Below are 15,641 nucleotides of genomic sequence, written 5' to 3'. Positions count from 1 at the left end.
AAGGAGAGAGTGTCGAGAACAGCTCACTGGAAGAACCAAGACTCAACAGGAGAATGCCCCTTAGAACATAAGGAAGAACTATGGAGGGGAACCAAGACTCAATGGGAGAACGCCCCTTAGAACATGAGGAAGAACTATGGAGGGGAACCAAGACTCAACGGGAGAACGCCCCTTAGAACGTGAGGAAGAACTATGGAGGGGAACCAAGACTCAATGGGAGAACGCCCCTTAGAACATGAGGAAGAACTATGGAGGGGAACCAGGAATCAATGAGAGAACGCCCCTTAGAACATGAGGAAGAACTATGGAGGGGAACCAGGACTCAACTGGAGAACGCCCCTTAGAACATGAGGAAGAACTATGGAGGGGAATCAGGACTCAACTGTAGAATGCCCCTTAGAACGTGAGGAAGAACTATGGAGGGGAACCAAGACTCAACGGGAGAATGAGTCTTGGTCGAGAAGAACAGATTGGGGTTCTACAAAAGAAGGTTCTTGAGCAGTCACCTTTCAAGACCAAACTGACGCTGCAGAAAACTGAGATTTCAGGTGATTCTCACTGAGGAATCACAAAGCTACACATGCTCCCAATCAAGAACAACATCCAGGTCCTTGGTGTTTACACTCATGAACATTGGAATGTGACTAATCGGTGTAAGGCGATGTTAGGTGAGAACCCGGGACGGGGAGAACACAGAAGGACACATGTTGAGAAGCAGCCAGAGGTTCTGACTCGGAAACACAGAGCTTATCTCACACACGTCGCAAATTCATTCCCATTCAGTGCGGAGAACTTCCCGACGAAGCGCTCCCTACGACTCAAATAAACCAAACGCCTCCAATAAACCAAACGCTTAATTGCAAAGATGGCATCTCCTTAATTGAATTAGCAGTCGACAAAGCAATAACACAATTCAGACGGCGATACACTGAGGGCTGCAGAGATAAGAGTGTAGCGCGGCGGCGGAGGAGACGTGAGGAGAGAGTGACGTTGATGTCTCTGAAGGACAGCTCTGAAGTCCTCCAGCGTCCGCATCCATTATCGTCCGTCCATCACGTCTTTGTTAGATCAGGACTGCGCTCCTGTTAGCAGCTTCTAATGAACTGCTGTGAGGATCTGGTGGCATCCGTCCACGTAAGCACTGGAGAGGTCAGGCACTGAGCACAAAACCCCAGAGCACTCCACAGACCGACATTAGACCTCTCTGATGGATTTTTGACATCGAGCACAGGGACCTCAGGCTCATGTGCAGCTGCTCCAATGCTTCTATGATCAGAGGAAGTATGCAGAGCAAAGGATTGTTGGCTTTGTTAGCCCCCTTTTCCCTGTTCTTCAACACTCAGGAACCCCCAGAGAGCAGGTGTGATTTGGGTGGTGCATCATTCTCAGGTGGATCAGACACAGCAGTGCTGCTGGAGTTTTTAAACCCTGTGTCCACTCTCTGTCCACTCTGTGAGACACTCCTCCCTCGTAATCCCGTGGAATCACTGGGCGCAAGGCAGGAACACACCCTGGAGGGGGCGCCAGTCCTTCACAGGGTGACACACACTCACACACTCACTCCTATGGACACTTTTGAGTCTCCAATCACCTACCAACGTGTGTTTTTGGAGCGTGGGAGGAAACCTCTTTGTGCTCGGCCAAAAGCAGATAAGAAATTTCACACTCTGGACACGTCATGATTCTCAGATACGGTCCACGTTTTTAAATCCATTCTCAAACGGTGTACGGTAATGTTACTGTTCTACTGCTCACAGCCATGACTCCTTCAGAGAGAAGTAGCTTGTAGTTAATGGCTGTTTTGACTGGGAATGAAATAAATGGAGGGTGGTCTTTGACTTCTGCTCCGCGCTGTAGTTTTGCTCGCGTGTGTGTGAACGTTAATAAATGGATTATTCCTGACCTCTCGTTTCCGTTCCCGCGCGAGAGTGTTATTACTGTCCTCCGGCCCGTAGCCGAGCACGATGTTGCCGTGGATAATTCACCCCGCGCTTTACGGGGTCATCTGGTCTTTCTACAGTCGGGCAGTAAAAGTTTTCCTGCTGCACGGTGAAAACGCTAATGCGCAAATGGAGCATTAAAGCTGAGCTAAATTAATATTGTGTGGTAATTGCGGTGGAGCAGCGTGGAGCTGCAGTGTAATTAAGTTCTCCAGCTGGGCTCTGGTTCAACAGCACTTTCAGAGGAAAGTTCCCGAACATGTGTCTCAATTATTCAAAACAAGACTCCAAAATCCCGCACGGATGAGAGAGACGGACCGCTGCTCTCGGACCCCGGCCGGACAGACGGGAAATGAGACGAGAAACAGAAAACAGAAGAGAGGAGCGGCGCCGACTCTGATGAGGAGCAAGTGTTTCTGCAGAAAACACAGCGTCCGGACCAGGCCTTAATTAACTCCAGAAAACACAATTCATTAATCTCCCATTAAACAGCAGTCCCTTCAACCCTGACACTCTCTCTCTCTCTCACACACACACACACACACACCCTATACAGACACACACACACACACACACACACACACCCTATACAGACACACACACACACAACCTATATATATATATATATATATACACACACACACACACACACACACAAACAAACAAAAACATCTTACACAAACAAACACACACATTTAGATAGAGAGATAAATGATGGACTGTTGGTTCAAAATGTAAATAAAAACAGAATGCAGTGATGTAATTAAACCCCTGTATTTAATTAATTCATTAAATTAATCGAAATCGAATATTTCAAATGTTGAAAATTAGACATTTTACTGTTTTTTTTTTATTTTAATATTTGCCAATTTTGAATTTGATGACAACAACACATTCCAAATAAACTGGGACATGAATCAAAAGACATAAGTAACAGGGACACAGAAGCCTTCACCAGTGTGGTAAAGCACCCATGTAATAAGGGGGAAAAGGCAGTTACCTTCTGTTAGCCATTTTAGCATTTTTGTCAGAGGATCTAATGGAAGACTTTTAGTGTCCAGTGTATCCCTCCACTCTTGTGAGTTATTCATACACAGATTACAATTCTCAGTAAAGATTTGTTTCATCGTGTAAAAGACACAAGCCACGTATGGTTTTGTCTTTTCCTCGTTTACTGCGCTCTGAGAGTGAACAGATTCTTGGAGGATAATGTTTTTATTGCGACTGGTCGCCTAAATCATTCCTGTGATTTGGTCTAAAATTTAATGAAGTAGTTCTCCTTTCCTGAAAGTGGGAGGTGATTTGGTGGTGTTTCCATGCTGTGGACAAACCAAGGCTTAGTGTCAAATGTCTTCATCCACTCTATGTAGTGCACAGTGTACGTTATAATACAACGATTTCTACACTCACACTGTGCATCGTGTGTCGAATAATATACGTTTATTTTAGCTTTAAGACTCCTATCCCCTGCCGAATAAGTGCACTGTGGGTAGTAGCCTTAGTTTCATTATCTGTGAAGTGCACTATGTGTAAGGAGTATGGTGCTATTTGGGACGCAGCTTCAAGACTTTATACTGACACAGTCGGGTGGAACAGAGCTCTGTTTATAAACATAATGCTGATAAATGGGCCACGGTTCCTCACTTATATTTATTACAGTTTAATGTCTAATTGAGAAAGTTTTTTCTTGAAATAAACAGTAAAACAAATTAAACCTCCCTCTTTTGTTAGAGGTGTGTGTTTAGGAGCAAGTCCTCAAAGCAGCGGCTGCTTTACACAGTGAGGTCAAGCAAGGAAATTTAACCCTGGTTTAAACATGAGCGCCCCCAAGAGGAGACCCGCTCTATGGAGCCTAAGCTGGTTCATTCAGGGGTGAAAAAGAAGTTTGGTTCTTCGTCTTCTGTGAGCTGCACGTTGTAGAAGACGATGTAAATACAATAAAGTCAGCGTTGGCTACGTCCTGGTGCTAAAAATGATTTACTGCATCTTTAAAGGGATAAAAATAAGGAAAGGCGAAGCCGTGCTGCTTGGGTTTCCATCTGTTTAACAAAGACGTTCACGTGGGGAGGTATGAAAGGAATGAGGATGAATCTTATCTGGACATTCTCCAAATATGAAACACAACATTTCATGAAAGTCTCACTTTCTCGTGCTCTCTCTCTCTCGTTTTGTCTCTGTTGTTTTCTCTAGCTGTTAGTCTTTACCTCCGTCTTTCTCCTCTTTCTCTCTCTCTCCTGCTTTTCTCCCACCTCCTTTGCTATTTTAATTTTCTTTCAACCTCTCTCTCTCTCTCTCTCTCTTTCTCTACCTCCTGCTTTTCTCATTTTTTTGTCTGTCACTGTCTTCTCCTCTCTTTCTCTATTTCTTATTCTCTTTCAGCATCTCTCTTTCTCTCTCCTGTTTCTCTGTTCTCTTTTTCTGTCTCTACTTTCTGCTTCTGTCACTTTCTTTCTCTCTTCTCTCTTTTTAACCTATACTATTTAACTTTCCTCTTCTCTCTCTCACTCCTTTTTCCCTCATTTAACCTCTAACTCTTGTTTACACTCTCCTGTTCCTCCTCCCTTCATTCTTTCTCCTCTCTACTCACTTTGAACCTCCTCTCTCTCTCTCTCTCTCTCTCTCTCTCTCTGTGTGTAATAGAAATGTAAATCTGTCTGCCTATTAATTTCTGTTAACCCAGGAGGCAACGTCTCATTAACTGTGACCGGAGCTCCTCTTTGATAGAGGCCAGGAATCAAATAGTCAGTGTGTGTGTGTGTGTGTGTGTGTGTGTGTGTGTGTGTGTCCAGGGATGATTTCTTCTATGTGTTGCTAATATATTTACAAATTTGCATATATTTAAAAAACATATATATTCAAGATAAATATAAAAATATTTACATTTATAAAATACATGAAATATTACAATTACATAGAGATACTGACATTGAAATGGTTAAATATAGATATATATTTATCTCCATCCATCCCTTATCCATCACTATTCTGGGTCCAGGTCGCTGGGAAGCAATCGGAGTAAAGAAGCCCAGACCTCCCTCTCCCCAGCCACTTCTTCCAGCTCCTCCGGGGGGATAGAGAGGTGTTCCCAGGCCAGTCAAGGCATGTAGTCTCTCCAGCGTGTTCTGGATATTCCGCAGGGCCTCCTCCCTGTTGTACACATCCCAATCACCTCAACAGGAAGGTGTCCAGGACGCATCTGGACCAGACGCCCAAACCACCTCAACTGACACCTATCGACATGGAGGAGCAGCGGCTCCACTCTGAGTCTTTCCTGGACGTCCGAGCTCCTCACCTTGTCTCTAAGGGAGAGTCCAGACGCCCTGCGGAAGAAACTCATCTCAGCCGCTTGTACCAGCTTGTACATTCATTCAACCCTTATCCAGTTCAAGGTCACAGTGGGTCCGAAGCCTACCCAGAATCACTGGGTGCAAGGTGGGAACACACCCTGGAGGGGGTGTCAGTCCTTCACAGGGCAACACACAATCACACATTCATTCACACACTCACACCTACGGAGACTTTTAAGTCCCCAATCCACCTACCAACGTGTGTTTTTGGAGCGTGGGAGGAAACCGGAGCACCCGGAGGAAACCCACGCAGACACAGAAAGAACACACCACACTCCTCACAGACAGTCACCCGGAGGAAACCCATGCAGACACAGGGAGAACACACCACACTCCTCACAGACAGTCACTCGAAGGAAACCCATGCAGACACAGAGAAAACACACCACACTCCTCACAGACAGTCACCCGGAGGAAACCCATGCAGACACAGGGAGAACACACCACACTCCTCACAGACAGTCACCCAGAGGAAACCCACGCAGACACAGAGAGAACACACCACACTCCACACAGACAGTCACCCGGAGGAAACCCACGCAGACACAGGGAGAACACACCACACTCCTCACAGACAGTCACTCGGAGCGAAACTCGAACCCACAACCTCCAGGACCCTGGAGCTGTGACAGAGACACTACCTGCTGCACCACTGGATATAATTTAAACCCAATCAAGAGAGGTGCCTCTAAGTCATCCTTTATATGTTTAGAAAGACTCCACTCTACCTTTACTGCAACTTAGAGCCTGTAGCAAGTGTGTGCATGAACTCTCATGTCTCTCGTTCTAAAAGCTCATCATACCTGTGCATGCTGTAATTTGGAGCAGAGAGAGTGGAGGAGCAGGATAAAGGCCAGGGCTGTGGGGCAGAACATAGGTTTAAGTTTAAAAGAGGCATTTAACAAGATCTTACCTACAATATCAAACACTGAAATCAACTCAAATCACCCCCAGAAGTGTAATGCGAGTGTGTGAACACCTCTCGGCTCTGTGTGTGCAGCAGGAACAGCAGGGCGCTAATGGAGGAAATGGCTTTATGATTGCACTCCGCATAAAACAGCTCAGAAATCATACGCCTCTGATCCAAAGCTTGATTGTAATTTAGTGCCGTATTACAAAAATGGGCTTTTGAGCCGTTTTCGTGTGTGTGTGTGTGTGTGTGTGTGTGTGTGAGGATTGCTCCATTATTCTGTGGGTTATCTGCAATTCCCACCACATTAATCTGGCTCTGAGGGCATCGAGTGTCCTCTTAAGAGGCTGAGATACAAGCTCATTAATGCTAGCGACGTCAGAAATTCACTTTCCTAAAAAGCATCAAAGCGCTGAAGTTTGGAGTTTACTGGGATTGTGTCACAACCTGAGCCTTTTGTCAAACTGACTCCAGCTAAACACAGTCATATCATTCACACACTGCCCTCTGTTTTAGCGCTGAAGCTCTTACTCGGGTTACTTTTACAAAACAAATGCAGATTACGCTGTTTAAAAAACGGTCTAAACTTAGATTCACTGACTGCAATAGCATTTAAGCTTTTGTTAAATGGACCGAGCATCTACAGATAAACAACTACGGGGTTAAAGTTAAGTCCAGATCCGCTCCCCCGTCTCAAACTCGTATTTTATAAAGTTATTTCCATTTTATTGTCAATGAAAAATAGATAAATTAAAATGTGAAAGAATGAGAAATAACTTGTTACTTCTGATTTAAAAACAGGAAATTGCAAGGAAATAAAAACAGGAAAATGGTCCTTCTGTTTATTGCTCTGAGGGCAACATGCTGTCGGCATCGTGGGCATTTGAAAATAAAGGTTAATGTTAAATGCAAAATGTATTCCTTCCATAATTCTGGATATTAAAGCTTTTAAATGTGACATAACTTTAAAACTATTGTTTGTGAAAATTTGTAATAAATAAAACCTCTAAAATAGAAAACAACTTAAAAAAACATTAAATTTAGGCACTTTTTGTGTTAAAGATGTGTTAATGCCATCCTTCTGCTGCTGCGAGTCACTCTGTTAAGACTGAAAGAGTTAATCACTCAGAGCTGTCAGATTCGATTTGGGCTGTGTACCCGTGTAGTGATATCGGGCGTGACTCGGTGCATATGGAGTGATGGGTACTTAACTTTTTTATTTTATTTTATTTGTTTCAAATTATGGCCTTCGTTTGAAGCTTGAAAAATTACATTTAACATTTCAAACACAAATCTAACTTAGTAAAGTAGAAGACATTTGCACCACTGATCTGGTTTTCTTTAAATGATCCTTGAACGTGAAACGCACTTGTAATTATCAGATAAATGCACTCTTCCAAAAAAAAAAGGAACACACAACCCACGTTACGAAATGTTCTTCTGCACGTTTAAAGCCACTTTAATGACATCTGCTTTCCTGAAAAGGCTCAGTTTATGAAATGGACATCAGAAAGTCACCGCATCAGGGTTTAGTCCCTACTCTGCTCACTCTGAACCATGAGAGACCAGGACCATATTTACATAATGATGAAGCAGAGAAGAGTAGGGACCGTGCAGGGAAAAGAGCAGTGTGTGGTGAACTTGCTCTGGCACTTTGCCTCCATTCGGACCTAGAAGTGTACAAATAAGAAGTGAATAAAACCTTAAAGACATGTTACACTTAAGACAAATATAAAGACATTTTTTTTCATTTTCAAACATACCTTAGTTCCACCTTAAAAGATGCAGAGCTTCAAAACATGACTGACTGACTGACTGACTGTGACTGACTGACTGATTGATTGTGGCTGACTGACTGTCTGTGACTGACTGACTGACTGACTGTGACTGGCTATCTGTAACTGACTGATTGACTGAGTGACTGACTGACTGTGACGGACAGGCTCACTGTGACTGACAGATTGTGACTGACTGATTGACTGACTGACTGTGACTGAGTGAGTGAGTGACTGACAGACTGACTGACTGACTGATTGTGGCTGACTGACTGACTCGCTGTTACTGACAGACTGTGACTGAGTGACAGACTGACTGACTGACTGATTGTGACTGACTGACTCACTGTTACTGACAGACTGTGACTGACTGACAGACTGTGACTGAATGACAGGCTGTGACTGAGTGAGTGAGTGAGTGAGTGACTGACTGACTGACTGACTGACAGATTGATTGTGGCTGACTGACTCACTGTTACTGACTGACTGACTCACTGTTACTGACAGGCTGTGACTGACTGTGACTGAGTGACAGACTGACTGACTGACTGACTGATTGTGACTGACTGACTCACTGTTACTGACAGACTGTGACTGACTGACAGACTGCGACTGACTGTAACTGACTGACAGAGTGACTGACTGACTGAGTGAGTGAGTGACTGACAGAAAGACTGTGACTGACTTACTGACTGACTGACTGACTGACTGACTGACTGTGACTGACTGACAGACTGTGACTGACTGACTGACTGACAGAGTGACTGACTGACTGAGTGAGTGAGTGACTGACAGAAAGACTGTGACTGACTTACTGACTGACTGACTGACTGACTGTGACTGACTGACAGACTGTGACTGACTGACTGACTGACAGAAAGACTGTGACTGACTGACAGACTGACTGACTGTTACTGACTGACTGAGTGACTCCTAATGTTGAAAGGCGCATACGTGAGTAGGAACTGTTAGTTCAGCCATATTTCACAGAGAGAACTTGAGGTGGCTCTACTACACCATCTCTTGTTAGTACAGCCATATTTCACATTACAGTTCGTGAACTAAATTTGGAACAGTTTGATGTGTTTCCACCGACATAAATTGATTTACAAACCAGAAAAACCTGTTCCCAGCTAAAACCAATGAACAGTAGGTTCTTCAGCTCGAACCATGGCTGAATAATAGGAAATAAGCAGGAATAAGCTCTGTTTGTGTGTGTTTCTGGGGCTATGTTTGGCCATGTGAATTGGCCAAAGCCTAGGCTCAGCGTTGGTTAGTTCACAAACTCAGCAGGACGCCTCTGAACTCGGCAGCATTTACACAGTATTATATCTCACAGAGATAAAATACTGAGCTAAACCAGACTTGCCCAGTTTCTCTTTGCTCGTTTTCCTTATACAGTATGTATCTTTATTTCAAATCTCTTATAGATTACATTTTTTTCAGGCTGTGAGAGTGTCAAGAGTCTTTTAAGAAACTGATACATGTTAATTATGTTACCATTTCAGTCACAATCTTCTAATGGTGTAAACTGACAGTTTTATTTGTTTTGTTTTAAAATATTAAGTATTTTGCTAAACTAGCATTAAAAATGCTCAGTTGTAAAAACAGCAGCTGCGGACATCAGGATCACAAGCCTACACATAATCAACTACGACTCGGCTAACGACCCTGCTAACTGCGTAACACTGCTCTGTGTGGCTTCCTCCACTGTGCTGAGGACTTGATTAGCCGTTAGCACTGTTAGCAATTTTCCCAGGCAAACCTAATAGTGTAGAACAGGAAGATGAGCTTAAATCGAATTTAAATGACATTAATGGCTGCTGGAAAACTTGCAGAATCATCTCAACAGTCTCCACGCTCTCAAAACAAGTGGAAAAACAGTGTTGAGAAGACACAACTCCAGTCTCACACTCCTTCTGATCAACAGCATCGTGATTTCATTTAATATTTAGCACATCTGAAAGTTGGAAACCCACGCAAAGGAGAGGACAGCTCAGGAAAATCAGGCAATTTCACGAGGAGGAGAGAAGCTTATCAATTTCCAAAGAAATAACCCAAGCATGATGTCCTTCATTTGCGCTAAGCTTTTCTTATGGCTCTCTTCTGCCCTCTGGTGGACATTCAAACTTCAGCCGTCCTATCTGAAGCCGGTCCAAACTAATTCTGTGGGTTTTCTACGCCACTTAAAATGTTGGTTTTTCTGTTTGTCCCACAGTGAGGTCACTCTGATTGAACACTGGTGCTTTTGGCGCTTGTATTTAATCAAGAGATTAGCAGAGAGAGCAGGACCCAACTGAAACCACACCGAACAGACACACACCAATGGACAAGCCTGCAAATACACACACACACACACACAGAGACACACACACACACACAGTGATGCACGGCTGATTTTCACCTAATCTCAGTCCGATCTGCTCTATCCCCCATAAACGACCTTTTACGCTCGGCTGTAACTAATACACACACACACACACATGCACTCACACACACACGTGTGTAAAGTGCTGTTGAAAGGATGAGCTCAGGTTGCTTCATTGATTTCACTCTTCTCTCTCCTGCCTGAACTCCTTTTTATGAGTAAGAGAAATTTCCCACAATGCTGTGTGTTCACATTCATTAGCATATCACGTTAGCATGGCTAATTAGCGTTTACAGTTATCTACAGCTGAAAAGGAATATAATGTCTTCATTATGAACATATAAGGGGTGATTTTTTTATGTTGTTTGTCTGTTGCTACATTACCTTTAACTTGTAAGAGTCTTTGGGTTCTTGAAAAGCGCTGTAAATATGTATTATTATTATTATTATTATTATTATTATCTCCTATTCTGAGTACAGAGAGATTATTGAGGAGGTGTATGGACTAATATCTCCTTTTTCCTCACGTTTCTCAGTGTCACTCGTCCCACATTTTCTCACAGATCTCAGTTTGAAAGGGTTAAAACCTTCATTCTTTGATCCCCAGAAACACACTGAGGGACACACACACACACAGAGTGTTTCTCTTTAGTTTATTGAGTGTGCCCTAAAGTTTTTTGGTGTAAATCCAGTTAAAAGGATAAACTCTCCACAAACTAACCGCTCCACTATGAGCCTGTGACCCCGAGCCCCTAACACACACCTAAACGGCTTTACGTGAAGGCACTTTCACTGATTACACACTCTCTCTTTCTCTCTCTCTTACACACACACACACACACACACACACAGCTCAGAGGAGAATCACACTTTCAATTACAGAAAACTTGTTTCATTGATTTTCCCTTCGCTGTCGCAGTACAGCTGCAAGTGTGAGCGTGTGAAGCTGTGTGTGTGTGTGTGTGTGTGTGTGTGTAAGACAGTGAGTGTGAGCCTCTCTTGTCCTTGAAAGCCGAGGAAGCTTCTATTCTCTAACAAACTGCCGCTCACTAATAGAATCCTGTTGTTCACCTGTGTGTAATGGACTCCACAGACAGGTTTAGACAGAGTTCTTACATCAGGAACACACTTTAAGGAGGCCTTTAAACTTTAAAGTGGCTATTTTATAAATTAAACCCCTTGTTTGGTGCACGTTCACATAAACATGTGAATCTGGAGTCCTCCAAAACATACACTGTGAAAAAAGACCACCCCAGTCAGATTTCTGTGTGCTGCCGAAGTCTGACGTCAAGTGCAGAGACTTTAGAATGACCCCGCCCCCTCGTCTGAGTCTGTCCAATCACAGCGCTGGACCCGTGTTTATGTGAGAACACAAAGACGAGGTTAAACTCAGTAAAACAGACACAACGAGCGCGGAGAAATAAGAGCACTGAGTAAAAACGGAGAAGAAAGAGAACAGAGTGAAAACGGCTAAAAACCAGAGCTTCTGCTCCTCGCTCCTCACTGCTGTGCGCTCGGGGTCGGGGTGAATAGCGAGCGGCTCATTATCATTTAAAGGAACAGGTGCTGAAAGCGGGCATTCTGAACAGGGCTGTTTACACAGGGGGAGAACACTGCTGTGGGGCTCGTGGGCTTTGGACCAACAGAGTGGACACTGAGTGGACACAAGGTTTAAAAACTCCAGCATCACGGCTGTGTCTGATCCATTCAAACCGACTTGGACTTGGACTGCGCTGAGAATCATCCACTACACAATGTAGACAAAGGGGGTCCTTAAGTGGGGGCTAACAAAGTATGCAGAGCAGCAGCTGGATTACAGTCTGATCAGTGTGAAAGAGACTCAGGGTTGTGCTGATCAATGCCTGGTGGAAATGTCTCTGCAGCATTAGGCTTTGTTTTGATGCAACGCTGCAGATGAAATGGACAAAAGTGGACGACTTTGGCTCTGGGTCACTTTCCAAAATGAAATAATAAGGAGCTGCCGCCAATGGACGGCCTCTTAAAGGCCTTTTGCCGCTCCTTTTGTTGTCTGGACACGGGATCCAATATGGAAAATGAGACCAGGCGGTGGAACAGCGTGCCGGAGTTCCAGCTGAAGAGACCCGTGCAGTGATGAAAGTGTCCCCCGTCCCCTGTCCTCTCATCCTAAAGAGACTCTAAAGAGACACTACAGAGATATTTAGGGGAAACTACAAAGACACTAAAAGAGACATCACAGAGATATTAAGGAGACATTTCAGAAATATTTAGGAGATAATACAGAGATACTAAGAAGACACTACAGAGATATTGAAGAGACACTACAGAGATATTTAGGAGACACTACAGAGACAGTAAGGAGACACTACAGAGATATTAAAGAGACACTACACAGATATTTAGGAGACACTACAGAGATATTAAGGAGACACTACAGAGACAGTAAGGAGACACTACAGAGGTATTAGAGATATTTAGGAGACACTGCAGAGATATTTAGGAGACACTGCAAAGACAGTAAGGAGACACTGCAGAGATATTAAGGAGACAGTACAGAGATATTTAGGAGACACTACAGAGGTATTAAAGAGACACTACAGAGACAGTAAGGAGACACTACAGAGGTATTAAAGAGAACCTACAGAGATATTTAGGAGACACTACAGAGATATTAAGGAGACACTACAGAAATATTAGAGACACTACAGAGATATTTAGGAGACACTACAGAGATATTAAACAGACACTACAGAGATATTAATGAGACACTACAGAGATATTAAAAAGACACTGCAGAGATATTAAAGTGGCACTACAGAGATATCAATGAGACACTACAGAGATATTAATGAGACACTACAGAGGTAATGAAGAGATACTACAGAGATATTAAGCAGACACTGCAGAGATATTAAAGATACACTGCAGAGATATTAAGGTGACACTACCGAAATATTAAACAGACACTACAGAGATATTTAGGAGACACTGCAGAGATATTAAGGAGACACTACAGAGACAGTAATGAGACACTACAGAGGTATTAACGAGACACTACAGAGATATTTATGAGACACTGCAGAGATATTAAGGAGACACTACAGAGACAGTAATGAGACACTACAGAGGTATTAAGGAGACACTACAGAGATATTTAGGAGACACTACAGATATATTAATGAGACACTACAGAAATATTAGAGACATTACAGAGATATTAAACAGACACTACAGAGATTGTAATGAGACACTACAGAGATATTTAGGAGACACTACAGAGGTAATAAAGAGATACTACAAAGATATTAAGCAGACACTGCAGAGATATTAAAGAGACACTGCAGAGATATTAAGGTGACACTACAGAGATATTTAGGAGACACTACAGAGATATTAATGAGACACTACAGAGGTAATAAAGAGATACTACAGAGATATTAAGCAGGCACTGCAGAGATATTAAAGAGAGACTGCAGAGATATTAAGGAGACACTACAGAGATATTTAGGAGACACTACAGAGATATTAATGAGACACTACAGAGGTAATAAAGAGATACTACAGAGATATTAAGCAGGCACTGCAGAGATATTAAAGAGAGACTGCAGAGATATTATGGAGACACTACCGAAATATTAAACAGACACTACAGAGATATTTAGGAGACAATACAGAGATATTTAGGAGACACTGCAGAGATATTAAGGAGACACTACAGAGACAGTAAGGAGACACTACAGAGGTATTAACGAGACACTACAGAGATATTAATGAGACACTAGAGAAATATTAGAGACACTACAGAGATATTAAACAGACACTACAGAGATACTAATGAGACACTACAGAGATATAAATGAAACACTACAGAGGTAATAAAGAGATACTACAGAGATATTAAGCAGACACTGCAAAGATATTAAGGTGACACTACAGAGATATTTAGGAGAGACTACAGAGGTAATAAAGAGATACTACAGAGATATTAAGCAGACACTGCAGAGATATTAAGGTGACACTACAGAGATGTTAAAGAGACACTACCGAGACATTAACAAGACATTTTAGAAATATTAAAGACAGAGATATTTAGGAGACACTACAGAGGTAATAAAGAGACACTACAGAGATATTAAAGTGACACTGCAGAGATATTAAACAGACACAACAGAGATATTTATGAGACACTACATAGATATTTAGGAGACACTACAGAGGTAATAAAGAGACACTACATAGATATTAAAGTGACACTGCAGAGATATTAAACAGACACAACAGAGATATTTATGAGACACTACAGATATATTTAGGAGACACTACAGATATATTTAGGAGACACTACAGAGGTAATAAAGTGACACTGCAGAGATTTTAAAGAAACACTGCAGAGATATTAAAGAGACACTGCAGAGATATTAAAAGGGACACTAGAGAGATGTTAAAGAGACACTACCGAGATATTAACAAGACATTTTAGAAATATTAAAGAGACACTACAGAGATATTATTGGGACTAAATAGAACTAGAGTGGCTGTTCTGCTTTAACAGCATCTCTGTTCTGTTGGAGTGTACAGCTGTGTGTGTGTGTGTGTGTGTTCATGTGTGTGAGGTTGTTGAAGCTGATTTAGCGCACGTCTGTTTCACCTGCAGACGTTTTAAAGCCACAGACTGTGAAAAGATGCTCAGAAGGAAACCAGAACAGAATCTTTCAGCACCTGGACCCTCAGCGCTTCAGGAGAAACAGAGACAGGGAAACTACAAAACACACACACACACACACACACACACACACACACACACTTGACCTGTGGTGTTTTTAACAGCAGTGTTGAGTCCATGTGTGCTCTGCCTTTCATGCTTATATTAATAAAACCACAGGTGTGTGTGTGTGTGTGTTCCCAGAAGAGATTTGTCCGAGCTTATAAAAATAAACCAAACAAAGTGAGCACATTTCATTCCTGAACAGCTGTGCTAACACATCTGGATGAGGACACTTCTCGTACTCGTTCATGTCAAAAAAACATCACGTGTGTAACTCACTCGGTCCTCCACAGCTCTGCTCCAAACTTCAGAGCCGTGAACTGTTGCGCACTGTTTAAATGCTGTCTCCTCAAACCCTCATTGACAACTGAAGGCCGGAGGACAAGGCACATGCGGTGATTCAGGTGCGAGAGTTCAGTTGAAAATAAACACAACAAAACAGAACAATTACGTCTGCTCTTCGCCCGTGTGTTATGTAAATCTGTGCATTATGTAAAGTGTGTGTGTGTGTTTGTGTGTGTGTACTCAGTAGTGGCGAAAAAGAAAAGTTGGCAGGC

The sequence above is a fragment of the Hoplias malabaricus genome, chromosome Y, assembly GCF_029633855.1.
Source record: "Hoplias malabaricus isolate fHopMal1 chromosome Y, fHopMal1.hap1, whole genome shotgun sequence".
Classification (NCBI taxonomy): domain Eukaryota; kingdom Metazoa; phylum Chordata; class Actinopteri; order Characiformes; family Erythrinidae; genus Hoplias; species Hoplias malabaricus.
Note: the sequence above shows the minus strand (reverse complement) of the source record.